General features: G+C 37.3%; 1 protein-coding gene across 5 annotated transcripts in view; it reads left to right on the forward strand.

Annotated features, from left to right (window-relative positions):
* Nucleotides 1–12,280, forward strand: part of TET2 (tet methylcytosine dioxygenase 2) — a 126,181-nt gene that overhangs the window by 32,618 nt on the left and 81,283 nt on the right. For all 5 annotated transcript variants that reach the window (XR_006263795.1, XM_043438860.1, XM_043438859.1 and 2 more), the window contains exon 2: nt 6,925–7,070. The gene's annotated coding sequence lies outside the window, so the exon portion shown is untranslated. The remainder of the gene's footprint in view (nt 1–6,924; nt 7,071–12,280) is intronic.

The following is a 12,280-nucleotide window of genomic DNA, read 5'->3' on the forward strand; positions in this document are numbered from 1 at the left end:
AGTATTTTATTCTTTTTGTTGCAATGGTGAATGGTATTGTTTCCTTAATTTCTCTTTCTGTTTTTTCATTGTTAGTGTATAGGAATGCAAGGGATTTCTGTGTGTTAATTTTATATCCTGCAACTTTACTATATTCATTGATTAGCTCTAGTAATTTTCTGGAGGAGTCTTTAGGGTTTTCTATGTAGAGGATCATGTCGTCTGCAAACAGTGATGACTCTCCAATCTTAAGTGTGGTACAGCTGTTCATACTAAACATTTTGTTTATTTAGGGGAAAAATGTACTTAAATTCTGTCATCCTGGTCATTACTTGAAAGTTTAACCTCATATTCTAATTTTTAAATTCAATGTCACAAAACATATAATTTTTACATAAAACTTTTAAAACTTAAAAACCTTTTAAGTTTTCATTTCTTTTATCACATTTCCCCCATGATGTTTCTTTCTAGCTACTGCCAAAGTTAATAGTTACATTTTCCCCAGTAACAAGTAGTACATTTGCAAAGACTTTAACAGTTATTTTATTAGAGTATAGTGTTGGTTGTGTTGATTTACAGTATTGTGATTTGCATAGATTTAAGCAATTGCTTAAAGCCTTTAAAAAAATCCTTTATTTAAGAATCATTCAAAAAGCTAGAGCTGGTATGTAGCAGGTATTCATGAGTGGAGCTGTGCTGAAGGTTGCTGAACTATTTCCAAGGTGGTGAGGGAATTCTGCTGCTCTAAGACACCCTGGCTCCCTCTCCATGACTCCCTCATCTTCTCCGTTTAACGCTGTTAAACGTTTTTATTATCACTCATGTGGTGAGAGAATCATCATTTACATGTCTTGGTGTTTTTAAGAGTACCTTATGATAGAAGTACTTTATGTCATGTTAATAACATTTCTAATTTTGTAAAATGCATAATTTGCTTTTAATAATCCAAGTAAATAAAACCATGGTCTCTCATTACTCTGAAAGATTTGCTTTATTACTTTATAATATGAAATTACCAAATCTAAAGGAAGAGAATATATCAATACCTTGTAAAATAATTTAGGGGAAATCAGTAAACATTGTGATTATCAGTTTAAGTTACCTGTTATGTGAGGATTATTCGTTACAAAGTTTTAATATTTAGTATATGAAAGTGGTTGTTGTTCACTCACTAAGTTGTATCTGACTCTTGTGACCCCATGGACTGCAGCATGCCAAGCTTCCCCATTCTTCACCATCTCTCTGAGTTTGCTCAAACTCATGTGAAATAGAATTATATTGCTTATTCTAATTATTCTAATTTCCTATCAATATAATTTTGTCATGGTTTTACACCTTATTCATTGTGTAATACCTCTTTTTTTAAACATGTATTTGTTCCATCTGTATCAAATTAGACCATATTTAAGTCATAGAATCATAACACCTTAAATCTAGTTTGGAATACAGATAAAACAAAGCTCAGTTTCCTTAAGTGATTGGCCTGAGATCATGAAGTTATAGAGAATTAGTGGTAGAATTAAAACTGAGACGGATTTATACTTTGGTTATCTTTTCTACCTTCCTACTTCCTTAGTTTGCTTATGTGTTTACGAGAGTGATGGGTGAGCTGTGAGCTTCTGAGATTCAGCTCAAAACCTCACTCCTAATAGAAATATTGTTCTGCAGTCAGCCAAAGAAATTTAGTCACCAAGATCTAACGTTCTTTGTGTGGAGAAAAAGGAACACACGAACCATAAAAAAATCAGTGTACTCATTTTTCTCCACCTCTTTCATCTTCTTTGCCCCTTTCTTTTCTTCCACTACATAGAGTTCCTAGAAGGGATCCCCAAAATGCTTAGACATTGTGAATGGCAGCTCTGTTTTAGAGAATTACAGAGAATTGTGTTTCCTATTTTAGTGGATGAATGTTTCCTATTTTAGTGGCTTTTCAGAGTTAAAAAAAAATGGCCATGCCTCCATTGGTTTATCTAAATAATAGCCCAGTCTCTGACCAAAGAGGTCAAGTGTTAGCAAGGGTCAGAGTGTCGTAGATATGTTTGCATTTCAGATGCAAGAAATTATGTATGCTTATTCTGCTTGATTTTTACTCAATATATTTTTTTTAATGTGGGTTTTTCATCTTGGTGTTTCAAAATATCTATTCCCTCATAACTTTTGTTTGCTTGTTTGTTTTTGGAAGGTATATACATTGATAATCTATACACAGCGCCAACGCCAAATGAATTTATACCTGGTAAATGGTACCTAATTTTTTGTGCAATAGAAAACTATGTCAAACAGTTTATAACTGCTGCCTAATGTTTCAGCTTTGTTTGGCAATTTTAGTTCTATAAAGACTGTTCATTAGGAAGTCTTTTTCCTTGGAGTTACCACTTTGTGTTAGGAAGAATGAGGAGTAAATACACATGAGGACTTCCTTTAGTTTTCTTCTTAGAGCTTTAACTGCGGTAGTGATTTTTTTTTTTTTCAAAGCTTTAATAGAACAAACATTGCTGCCAAGGAGCTGACATTCTGAAATAGCACTTCCCTTTGGGCACCTTGCAGTGGGGATCGTTTACTTGCAGAGGGAGAAGGAGGGAGCTGAGCGCAGGCTTGTTGGGGCGGGGGAGGGGAGAAGGCGAGGGAGGAGGCAAGAGACCTGAGTCCTGGGGATATCCTGCTGAGGTCAGTAACCTGCTGTTCAGTGGACGTCCAGTCTGACCCCTTTTAGACCTGGAGAAGGCTCACGTCCAGCAGGGAAGCCTCCCAGGCATCATGACACCAGGAAGGAAACACCTATCTCTGGGAAACTGTAGAGACACGCAGTACAGGTGGCTGAGTAGCACAAAGGGGGAAGGAAGGACTAGACCCAGCAGCATGAACATAGTGCCCTGTTTGCGGTGGAAATATTTATCTAATGATTTGATCAGTGAAACATCCATCTGTTGGAAGGAGAATGAATATAAGACCGCCAAGAAAGATTTCTATATACAATGCCTAGTGTACATTGATGTATACATCTTGATAGTTTGTAAGGAGAAGTTTGGTTCCGCTTTTGAAGGAAAGTGTCTGCTACTAGTATTTGAAGTACAGAATAACTTACCTTTCACCAAAAAGAATTCTGTTCTTGCCTGAATCTCCTATAAGCTGTTGGAGGCCTGCCTCCTACAAAGTGTGCGCCAACGGACACGACTGACAGTATTTTGAAGATTAAATGACTAAGAATGCAATCGGTAAATCTTAGCTGTTTTTATTGTCACTGTTATTTTTTTCATCTATACTCTGGAAAAGATTGCAGAAGGATATTATCCTTTTGGAACAGTGAATAGTTGATGGAGATAAAATAGCAGAATAAGCTTCAATCTAGGGAGACAAAAAGAAAAATCTGTCTTGGAACCACATCCTTAGAAAGATAGTGATTTTGACTGTGAGATTTATTTCATTCAGTTGAAAATATGGATAGGAGTGAGGAAATTTCAATGTGCTGTTGGTTTGCGGAAGGGGGGTGGGTGTTACCTTGATTTCTGTCTGGTTGCAGTTACCCTTCATGTTTATTCTATTTAGCCTTCTAAATGATTTTTGTTTTCTTTATAATCTCAGTATATCAGGTCAGAGGGAAAACTCAATGTATAAGCAGATTGATACTGTTTTACATTTGCTTTGAGAGTATTTACCATAGCATCCTAAATAGTATTATTAAGGTTCTCTTTCAAACCATGGACCCAAGCATATGAGTCATCACTGCAATGATTCCTGAATGATATCATGCTGGAGACATTCCAAGACTGAACACAGCCAAGATCAGTGGTCAGGGCAGAACTGTGTTCTTATAGGAGCCTTGAGGTCTCTTACATGTGTGCATTCTATTTATTGGGATAGCCTCTTTCTATAAAGGACCTTTTGGAGGCATAGAAAATTGGGGCTTCACTGTCTCTTTGATGATTTGCCAGCTTGGTTCCCAGCCAGTCAGATAAGTGCTCGTAGTGACATGCTTTTCTCTAGGGTCCATGATCTTGTGCTGGTCTTTAGAGAGCAGTCTCACTAAGCCCGCTCACACCATTCTGAGCCAAGGACATTGCTGTCCTGAATGCCTTACAGTATAGATAAAAATCTTATACCAATTACGTTCTGATAAAGCTCTGAGTTTACTCTGAGAATGCATTAGCCATTTAGGTTTTGCATTACTATTTTAAACAGAAAACAGGAAGGCAAGTGTTTCCTTCCTTCCTCAATATTTGGTCCATAAGTTGCTAAACCCAGCCTTAGGAATCTAAGGATATACAGACAAAGACCCTCTTCTTACCATTGCTTCTTTGACCTTTTCTAAAATGACAAAATGTTTCATTGCCTCCAACCCTAACCTCCTGAACTGTACTTGTCTGATAATAATTATTTGGAATACATGGATTCCTCAAATATGTCTTGTCAGAAGTTTATTTTGTCATTTCAAATTCCTTTATAGAATTTTTTTTCCTGATTAATACCATCATTCTTCCAGGCAACCAAGCTCAAAGCTTTATTGCTATAATTGAGTCTTTCTTCCTGTATCTACAGTGTTACTAATATCCACCCATTTCTCAATCAGTAATATTTCCCTACTTTATCGTTTTATTTCATTTCCTCTGCCACCCTTCTGTTCAGACTTCTCATGTACATCTGAACTGTGGCAACAAGCCAATATCTTTTTTAAAAAACAATTTTATTTATTTATCTATTTTTGGCTGTACTGAGTCTCCAGCTGTGTGGACTTTTCTCTAACTGCAGTAAGCAGGAGCTACTCTCTAGATGCAGTGCATGGGCTTCTCATTGCAGTGGCTTCTCCTGTTGCAGAGCACAGGCTCTGGGGGGCGTGGGCTTTCGTAGTTGCAACTCCTAGGCTCTAGAGCACAGGCTCAATAGTTGTGGTGCATGGGCTTAGCTGCTCCAAAGCATGTAGCATCTTCATGGACCAGAGGTCCATCTGTGTCTCCTGCACTGACAGATGGATTCTTTACCACTGAGCCACTTGGGGAAGCCCCAAGCCTCTGCATCTTCTCCTACATCACATTCACTAGGATGGCTTTAAACAAACAAAAAAGACAGACAATAACAAGTGTTTGTGAGGGTGTAGGAGAACTGGAACCCTCATATCATTGCTGATGGGAATGTAAAATGGCAGAGATTTTGTAAAAACAGTTTGGCAGCTCCTCAAAAGGTTAAACATAAAATTATCTTCTGACCTAGCAATTTCACTCCTAGGAATTCTACTCCCAAGAGAATTGAAAACATATGTCCATACAAAAACTTAGAAACAATGAACAAATATGCTTAGAGCAGCATTATTCACAGTAGCCTAAAGGTGGAAGCAATCTGTGTCTATCAACAGATAAATAGAAAAACAGAATGTAGTATATGCATATGATGGAATACTCTTCTGCCTTAAGAAGGAAGGAAATTCTGATATGTTACACCTTGGGTGAATCTTCAAGGCATTATGTGAGGTAAAATAAACCAGTCACAAAAGGACAAATATGATTCAGCTTATATGAGGTACCTAGAATAGTCAAATTCATAGAGACAAAAAGTAAAATCATATGCTTAAAAATAATGACTTCTATGGTATGTGAATTACATCTCAATTTTTAATTGAGACAAGACAGTCTTAATACATTGACTTTTATGATGCCATGTTGCTGAAGAAACAGCATGCCCCAGTCTCAGCTTAATATTTCTGGCTATGTAATGGAGAAAATTAAGTGACCTCCCTTCTGACTCTGTAAAATAGGGATAATAGTAACTACCTTTCCAGATGTTTGTGTTAAATAAGTTAACATATCTACTTACTTCTAGCACGGTATCTGGCATCACTAAGAACCTAGTAAATTTACTAAGACCTCTTGGGACATGAGCCTTCAACAGCTTCCAGTACTATTTCAGATACTATTTCCAGATATTCTGGAAAGTGGTCCAACTCCTTTGCCATTTTACCAATACTCTATATTCTGGCTCAAAATTGCCTCTCCAGATTCTCCTAAGGCTATTTTATAGAAACCCTTCCTTCAGAATGGACTTTTTTTAGTCCCCCTAAAGTTGCTTTGCATATTCTTGCAACTGTGTCTTTCCTTGAAAACAATGCTCTCTCCCTGTTCCTCTCTCTGAATTTCATCCTGCCTTAAAACTCAGCAGAAGCCTATCCTCATGCATTAAACTTTTCCTCTCATTTCAGTGCATGGATATCTCTCATTTTTGTAGCACCCAAGATTTTCACTACATCTTTGATCAGTGAAGCCTTACTTTGGTTATATTTTTTAAGTATTTATCTTATCACGTGATCTTTTGAAAGTATGTGTTGAGCTAAATTAAAGCTCCTGAGCACCGGGTTACATGCTATCATTCTTTACCTTTTCCACAGCACTTAGCACATTGCCTTGATGTGGTGCATTTGGAATAAACATCTGCTATATGTGAGTTAAGCTAGTGCTACATCTCAACAAGTACGGGGACTTAAACTAATGATTCTCTATTTTGGCTGCACCTTAAAAACACTTGGGGAATAAGGTTTCATTTTTAGGCCAACAAATCAGAACCTCTGAGTGTTAGGCCTCAGCTTTATACCCAGGTGATAATTATAACCAAGAACTATTGGCTTCAACCAATGAAATAATAGAAGCCAGTGGGTCTCAAACTTAATTGATAATCACAGTTAAGATGTGATGACCACAGATTGACAGAGTCAGAGATGCTTTGGATATTCCAAACTGCTCTGCAAATATTAGACAAATATTATGGTGCCATTGAGACTTTGATGGCCTTGAGAAAGATCCTTAAACCCCAAAATTTTTCACAGCCAATGGCACAGTGGGGAAATACCTAACTATAGGCATCTAAAACGTCTAAATTCTGCATCATAGCTTTCATACCAAATGTACATGCCTAGTTCCTTTTAGCTCTCTTAAAAATATTTAAACTCTTCATCTTTTCCAGGCTGGCCACCATTCAGCAGCAGACCCTCTCCAGATTGTCCACTTGCCTTTGCGCCTGGCTGAGTTACCTCACATGGAGGCAGGAGATGGGCCCAGCGGCAGCCAGCAGGCCATGATCCAGGAGGTGCAGTGAGGGGAGAGCTGCTGGTAAGGCTCGGCGACAGTGATGGTGGTTTGCAGGGATGTTTATCCTCCCTTGAATGGTCAATCCTCGTCCAGTCTCCAGCTCTGTACCCTCTCAAATGCCTCTGCTATCTGTGCTTACGATGCATGGCTTATATTTTAAGGTCTGTGAATCCCCTAAAGTTGTATGCTGACTTTTAAGTGTATACGTTGTTTTGTTTTGTTTTGTTTTCTGGAGAAAAGGAAGGTTTTCATCAGATTCTTAATGTCTGATATCTTAGTAAAAGAGAAATAAGAACCATTCAAATACAGTAAGCACAGAGAAAGTTCCTGTCTTTACCCACTTGTCACAGTATTTCTTTTCTCCATTCTTACTTCACTTCTGGCCACTTTGTCTCAATCTTGTTGAGGACCAGAAAAATGCTATTTTATGGTTATTTACTGGTCTGAAAGTGAGCATCTCTTGAGACTAGGCAGCTGGGCTTCATGACAGTTTGGCTTCGTAGACCTAGCTGAGAACTAAAGTTTAGAATGACAGATGTCAGAAGAGTCTATCTGATTTTTTCACATGATTTTTTCTGAAAAATTCAAATAGAGGAATGGACAAAGAGAAAGACACCTTTTTCATTATGTTCTTATACTTGATCTTAATAAAGATCAATTTATTTTGTTAATGAGCATCCCAACCTAAAGGTTTTTTCGTTTTTTTTTTTTTTAATCAGATCACTATCTTTTATATAGACATACAGAAGTAGGGAACTGATTTATTTTTTCCCCAAAATATTCAAGATAAATGTGCTTAGTTGCTGGTTCGTGTCCGACTCTTTGGCACCTCATGGACTGTGGCCCGCCAGACTCCTCTGTTCATGGGATTCTCCAGGCAAGAATACTGGAGTGGGTTGCCATGTCCTCCTCCAGGAGCTCTTTCCATCCCAGGGATCAAACCCAGGGCTCCCACATTGCAGGCAGGTTTTTTTTTTTACCGTCTGAGCCACCAGCGAAGCCCATGAATACTGGAGTGGGTAGCCTAGCCCTTCTCCAGGGGAGTTTCCCAGCCTGGGAAATAAACCGGGGTCTCCTGCATTGCAAGTGGCTTCTTTACCAGCTGAACTACCAGGGAAGCCCTTAAGATGAATAGCAGAATAAATTCTACTGTATATACCTTTGTTTGTTTAAATTGTAGATGCATTGTAGAAGAGGAAGTACAGATTAGCTAGAAAAAGGAGGAATGAGATTTTTTTTTTCATCTATAATTCTTTAGCAGGTAATTAATTCTGCTTTAGTTTCACCGAGTCTTGTTTATGCATACAGCATAGTAGATCTTCTAAAAAGCCTGTGTAGCTTAATCTCTGCCCTCACTACAGATGCCTGAGGATATAAGTATCCACTCTGCCACTTGATACTTCTTAGAGACTGACCTGGTGCTGAGAAATCCTTTCCAACGTGTCCTCAGTTAAACTCCCATGATTCCTGGATATTGTCATTTTCAAGACATAGGGCAAGTGCATCTGCCTAGATTACCTCTCTGCCCTGGGAATTTTAAGTCACCATGTAAGGGAAAGAGAACTCAGCACAGTGGTAACTCTCAGAATGAAAATTTTCCCCTTGCATGCTAATGTTTTTAGAGTAATCATTGTCACTGAAAATAGACTTCCTCTTTCCCCTCTCATACTGGAAAATGTTAGGTAATTATGAATAAAGCTTTCTTTGCTTTTCCCCTCCTCCCTGAGTGAACGCTCTGCTCCTCACCGTGGGGACTGTGGCTATTCTTTCTGTGTTTGGCCTTAACATGAGAACTGAGACAGCCTTTAAGAAAATTTTTATCTCTTTAGTTAAGTCATGACATTAGTCAGAAGATTTTCTCTTATTGGAGATGATGGGTGGATAAGTAAGGAAAAATAAAAGTTTAGGGAAAAGTATAAGAAAAATTACTAACAAGAAAAAAGGACAGGGATTTCCCTGGTGGTCCAGTGGCTAAGACTCCATGCTCTCAATGCAGAGGACCTGGGTTCGATCCCTGGTCAGGGAACCAGATCTCACATGCTGCAGCTTGACCCAGTGCAGCCAAATAAATAAATATTTTTTAAAACAGAAAGAAAAGAGGACAGGAGATTAAAATATTTTCTTTTTTTTTTTAAATTTCAAGTCACTCTGTAAGGAGTCCTTCCTTCATATCCAAAAAGAATCTAATTTTGTTTTAATCTAATCTAGTTTTTTTACAGTTTGGTAAGCTCAGCCTAAGACTTATTTTCAGTAGTAAATAAGTCTGGGGCTTATTTTTAATAATGTTGATTAGCTGTGTGTTCCATGGGAAAGTTATTTAACCTCTTTAAGCCTTGTTTTATTTGGCAAGAAGGAAAATAGGTCAGAGTTAAATAATAATAGAATTGTGTAATGTTATATGGATAATATGTTCAGGGCCTGGCACATAGTAAGTTCTCAATTGTATAGTAGCATTTTTTTATGATTATTAATCACTATTACTAATGTTGCTTTTAGTTTTTTAATAATGAATTCATTCAAAAAGTGTTTCTTGACCACCTATCAAATACCAGGCGCTCTTTAGGAAGGGACATATTAATGAGCAAAACAGACAAAAGTCTTTCCTTATTTATAGAGTGGGAGCCAGACATAAATACAAATGCATACTATGTAGAATATCAGGGAATACTAAGCATAAGCATTTTGTCAGGAAAAGGAAATTGGAGGCATAGTGAGTTAGTAATTGAAGATAGAGTAGTCAGAAAAGACATCAGGATAAAATTACTTGTTGAGTGAAAAACATGAAAAAGGAATACGCTCAGACCATAAAGTTACGCGGGGGCAGAGTTTCCAGTAGAGGGGAAATACCGCAAAGCCCTTGAGCAGTTTTTTCGGAGTGATTCAAAGAGAATCAGAACATCATGTACAGCTTCTTCATGCATCACCAATAAACATTTGCCCAGGTACCCAAGTGAATGATACAGATAAGAACTTTGGGAGTTCAGAGAATGGCAAGGTACATCTAGACTAAAACGGGTAGAGAAGACTTAATGAAGGAAGATGGTGGTCTGGATCTCGGAGGTGAGGAAGAATTTGGATAGTTGGTAAAAGCATACATACCTTCAGTTACAAGATAAATAAATAAAATGAGGATCTAATATATAACATGGTGACTATAGTTGACAGTGCTGTACTGTATAATTAAAATTTGCTAAGAAAGTACAACTTAAATGTTCTCACCAAAAAAAAAAACCCAAGAGACTAAACATCAAGTGATGGCGGTGGTAATTAACTTGATGGGGGAAATTCTTTCACAGTATCTATGTCAAATCATCATATTGTATACTTTATAGAGTTTAGTTTTATTTGTCATTCATACCTCAATGAAGCTTAAAAAAAACTCCAAAGTAAAAGTTCTAGTTAAAATTATTTTTATACATTTCACAGTCATACAGCCTCACATCATCAGCCATAAAACAAATAATCGGTAGAGATGACATCCCAGTGGACTGAAGTAAACAAGAAATACCATGAGGTGGAATAAAATTAAGATGTTGGCTTTGCAGGCAGGGGTGCACTAGCAAAAGGGAAGAGGCAGACAGCTTTTTACAGAGTTAGCAAGTAGTGGGAGGGAAGGTGGACAGACCAATGAGGTCAATTTTTGTAAAACTCTAAGGGCAGTCTAAAGATTATTACCTGCTATCATATAAATATTGAGGAACAGCTGAAGCAGATAAGTAACATTGTAAATTCAGGTCCTTAGTAATATTATTATATGTAGTCTAGAAGAGTAGGGAGATGAAGGAAGTGGTTGGAGTCATTGAGGAATGAGGTTGAAAACATGGATTCTGGTAACAGATAAGACAGAAAAGGGAAGATAGATTTGATATATTTTAAAGAAAAATGATTTAACTGCTTAATTGCACGCAAGAGGTTAAGAAGAAATGTTCTCAAGTTTTAAAGTGACCAATGAAGTGTGGCCATTATAGGAAATAGGGTACCCAGAGGTGACGTATGGCTTCCCTAAATCTGTGTCACCAGTTATTGGCAGAGCCTGGACTAGCTCCTCATCTCCAGATTGGCAGCTCCTACCTCTGCACCTGTGCCTTCTGTAGGAAATATTAGTGATTTGTATTTTGCCAGATTGCTTGTGGAGAACAGAGGTAGAATGTTTGGATTTGCCTCTTGACACTGTCTTATGGCCACTTTTTCTAATTAATGTGGGCATTTTTATTTACTCTCACATGAAACAGATCTAAGTTGCTTAGAGAGGGTCAAAGAAGCATTGGTAAAACTAGAAGAGGTTCATTGTATATGCTTAGATTCTCCCACCTGTGATGATTATTGTTTTCTGATTTTAAATGTCATCTTTCTGTCTTTTCAGTAGTTTGAGATGGAAGAGTTATTTCTATTATTGTACCTTTTTTTCCTGTTTATTTTTCTAAAGAAAAATGCTTTTTGTCATCCTAAATATAAATCACCACCCATATTTTTAAAATGAACACTTCAGATGTCCCTTCCTTATAGATCAGTCTTATAAACTGAAATTCATTGTCATTGTTCTGACAAACCTGATCAATTTATCCTTTGAACCATAAGACTTGGAAAAAAAAAAAAAAAGACCCTAGAGATCATCCAATGCAATGCTCCTCAAACTGCACCCTTCAAACTATTATTTTGCTACCCATCTATTTGTTATTAAATATATTCTCATTTTTAATAAAATGTAACTTTCTAACAAAGGAGCAGAAATGTACTTAAAAGAGAAAATTTTAATTTTCTATTCTCAACAGTGCTACACGTCTTTCTTTATGCATTCCTTTACTTTCTCCATTATTCATGCACATTATAATACAAGTCATGACTGAACCATATGAAAGCAAAATCTTCATTATCTATGGTATCTTCTCTTATATTCATATAATGCTCAGTTTGGCCTCATAGTCTCTATGTCCCAAGAGAGTGAATTCTGTAAGACACGGGTTTCTGCTGAGAACTTTGGCAGTCCTTGAATTCACAAATAGCACTGTAAGACTTTGGGCATCGGTGCCTGTCCACGAATGACACGTACTGTGAGTTTGGAACGAGTCAGCCATGCTAAAATAGATGCACCCTATGAAAGTTATTTTCACCATTCTTGTATTTCAGCTTCCCTATCAAAAGGTGAAGCGTCAGCTGCCTCTATTGATCTCATAGGATATTTTAAGCATAAATGAGAGAGTCTTGGTGAAAACACTTTGGATTCTGAAAGA

This window comes from Cervus canadensis, chromosome 19 (assembly GCF_019320065.1).
Source record: "Cervus canadensis isolate Bull #8, Minnesota chromosome 19, ASM1932006v1, whole genome shotgun sequence".
NCBI lineage: Eukaryota > Metazoa > Chordata > Mammalia > Artiodactyla > Cervidae > Cervus > Cervus canadensis.